The sequence below is a fragment of the Antedon bifida genome, chromosome 11 (genome assembly GCF_963402885.1).
Source record: "Antedon bifida chromosome 11, ecAntBifi1.1, whole genome shotgun sequence".
NCBI lineage: Eukaryota > Metazoa > Echinodermata > Crinoidea > Comatulida > Antedonidae > Antedon > Antedon bifida.
Genome location: NC_136236.1, coordinates 9140085 through 9144093, shown reverse-complemented (window position 1 = coordinate 9144093; position 4009 = coordinate 9140085).

Sequence of the window (4009 nt, the reverse complement as noted above, 5' to 3'; positions counted from 1 at the left end):
AAGATATTTTTCAAGAACCACCCATGATAGCTTACAGACGTGATCAAAGCATTAAAGACACTTTAGTTAAATCTAAATTACAAAACAAAGGTAATGAATTAACTGGAACATTCAAATGTAATAGAAATAGATGTTCGACATGTAATTACGTTTCATGTTCAAACCAAATAGTAGGACCTTCTGGTAATTATGTTATCACAGATCATATTACGTGCACCACTAGAAATCTAGTTTATTGTATTTCGTGTACTAAATGTAATATGCTTTATATTGGTGAAACTAAACGCAGGTTAGGTGATAGGTTTGTAGAACATTTAAGGTCTATTAAACTTAAGACTCCCGGATTACCTGTAGCCACCCATTTTTGTAATAATGAGCATTCCCTTTCGGATATTACAATTTCTGGTGTTAAGGTATGTAATGGTTCTGAGACATCTCGTAGAATTATAGAAGAAAGAATAATTGTAAAGCTTGGCACTCTTGCCCCTACCGGCATAAATGTACAATTTAGATCTTTTAAACATTAATTTTGCCAGAGACATTCACATATTAACAATTATTTACACTTGAAGCTTTTTTCTTTGTTTTAAATTTCCTGCTTTATAAGCAACCATTTCTGCTTTGTACCCCATAGCTTTTGGAGGTGTGCCTTTATAACTATGCCTTTTGTTTGTTAACATCTTTGATTGGCTGATTTGTTTTATTATGTAATTTTGTGACTTATATATGTTATCCTTTGTTACAATTCTCTTCACCTGATGATGGGCTATGCCCGAAACATGTCGTAAAAATAAATCTATATTGAGGCAGTTTTAACCTATTTGATCTTGATTTTTTTCTATATCCTGCCTATGCAGCTCTTTGATTTATATATTTATTTTTATATCTATGTTAATTTTGTGTTTTTATAATTTTTTTTGTATTTACTGTTTGTATTGTTTGAGGGTCCCTAATGATCAGCTGAGGCTGGATGGACCACCCTCATTAAATATTGTTGAAATAAAATAAATAAATAAATAAACATGTTGAGCCTTGAATTGAGTTTGCTTAGCTACTAGGCCTAAATGCTAAGCCTACATTTTAAAAGGTGTATTGTATACTGTATTTCTTAATGATTTAAGTCGTAGGCTGCTTCTACAGGTTACAATAATTATTATTAGTAGTAAGAAAACGTATAATACTCAGTGTAGCATTTCAAACAAGGTACCCTCTATTAATAATGGAACGATCCATTTGATGATCTGGGTTTTCTAGTTTCTAGATCTAGAAAACTCAGATATCTGAGTTTTCTAGATCTAGAAAACTCAGATATATCTGAGATCTGAGTTTTCGAGTCGGGTTGGTGAACATCAGTCCAAAAAACGCAGAATTTTTTCCAAAATACGTCAACTTGAGGGCGCTATATTAATCCAAAATACGCGAGTCTTTCCAAAATACGTCAAGTTGAGGGCGCTATTCATTTACCAAAATACGCGAATTGTCCAAAATACGTCAACTTGAGGGCGCTATTCATTTTCCAAAATACGTGAATTGTCCAAAATACGTCAAATTGAGGGCGCTAATCATTTTCCAAAATACGCGATTTGTCCAAAATACGTCAATTTGGAACCGCTACTAATTTTCCAAAATACGTCAACTTGAAGGCGGCAAACTTTTTTCCAAAATATGAGAGCCTTTCCAAATGTATCATATTGAGAGTTTAATGTATTAAAAAAAAGTTTCTTAGAGTAAAACAAACAAGTACATTTTAGTTATAATTATTGGAAGGCAGGTTTTTTTTTGTAAATAAAATGCCATAGAGTAGCCAATTATTATTTATTACTGAATAAAAACAAATATGTGCCAACATCAGTCAATAGACAGTGCCTATAATATACATTAATAATGTCTGAACGATGTACGATTTCATTGCCAGACGTAGCTAGTTTAAATGAGGCATAAACCGGCTACAAAAACAGCATGTACAAGTATAGTCATAGGTATGTGTTATATATTTGGTGATCTACAACATTGATATTTTTCCCGAGCTCGACAGACCAACATCGCTTTCAATTTAATGTACTGTATGGTCTAATACAAGTTACCTAATCTGAAATCTAACATAATAGTTATTTCATATATAATAATAAAAAGCATATGGTATTGTAATTAAAATAATATCAATAATTGGTTAGAAGAAGTATTTTGTAATATATTAAAATTGAAATAATAAAAAGAAACAAGAATAAAAATACTTTAAATGATTCAAAATGAAATCGTTATATCGTATGATTTTAATTTATTTTAATTATTATCACGACGTAATTTAGTTGATTTGAGAAAATATTTCCATCAAAAATAGTAACTGGTTATCGTATTTTTGTAGGATGAAAACTTTGTATAACTTTGGTTGTTTTCAGAAAAAAATGTAAGGCTACAGGACCACCACTACCAAATGATATAACCTAGTATAATCATCTAGAGTATTTTTATTCTTGTTTCTTCTTATTATTTTAATTTTAATATAACATAACTTGCATTTTCCTATAGTTAAGTATACCAATTATACTATATGCCTACACGTATACTTAAAGATGTATTGTCCCTTTGACTAATTCCCAAAAAATAAAAAATAACAGATTTCGAAAAAAGTTGGGTCATTTTGAAGTATCATAATAGTTATTAACTATCACCAAAAATTTTTCGATCAAAACATATCCCATAATGAAACGCGCTTGTTTGGCTACTCTCTGTATGCATAATCATAAAACTTCCTCACGATCTGTGTGAAAATACCTTCTCAACCGTGACGAGTTGTAAACAATCCTAATTAGCATATGCATAATGCGTACTCATGGTTTGAAATCTTTGTTTACTTTCTCTCGCGACGATTTTCCAGACGAAATGTAATCCAACTAATTTACCTGTTAATTACGTAAACTTGTTGCTTTTGGCTCGAATTTTCGACTTAAAGTGAATAACTTTAATATTACTTTGATATGGCCAATTTAAATTTAGAATATTTTGACCTTCATTTTTTTGTGTTTCAAGGGACAATACATCTTTAATATTGCTTTTGTGACAATATAGATATAGGCCTAACATACAACAAATATTGATATATATTATTGCCAATGAGACTACTACAAAGTATTAATAATAATAATAATAACAACAACAACAACAACAATAATAACAACAACAACAACAACAACAACAACAACAACAACAACAACAACAACAACAACAACAACAACAACAACAACAACAACAACAACAACAACAACAACAACAACAACAACAACAACAACAACAACAACAACAACAACAACAACAACAACAACAACAACAACAACAACAACAACAACAACAACAACAACAACAACAACAACAACAACAACAACAACAACAACAACAACAACAACAACAACAACAACAACAACAACAACAACAACAACAACAACAACAACAACAACAACAACAACAACAACAACAACAACAACAACAACAACAACAACAACAACAACAACAACAACAACAACAACAACAACAACAACAACAACAACAACAACAACAACAACAACAACAACAACAACAACAACAACAACAACAGCAACAGCAACAGCAACAGCAACAGCAGCAGCAACAGCAACAGCAACAGCAACAGCAACAGCAACAGCAACAGCAACAGCAACAGCAACAGCAACAGCAACAGCAACAGCAACAGCAACAGCAACAGCAACAGCAACAGCAACAGCAGCAGCAGCAGCAGCAGCAGCAGCAGCAGCAGCAGCAGCAGCAGCAGCAGCAGCAGCAGCAGCAGCAGCAGCAGCAGCAGCAGCAGCAGCAGCAGCAGCAACAGCAACAGCAACAGCAACAGCAACAGCAACAGCAACAGCAACAGCAACAGCAACAGCAACAGCAACAGCAACAGCAACAGCAACAGCAACAGCAACAGCAACAGCAACAGCAACAGCAACAGCAACAGCAACAGCAACAGCAACAGCAACAGCAACAGCAACAGCAACAG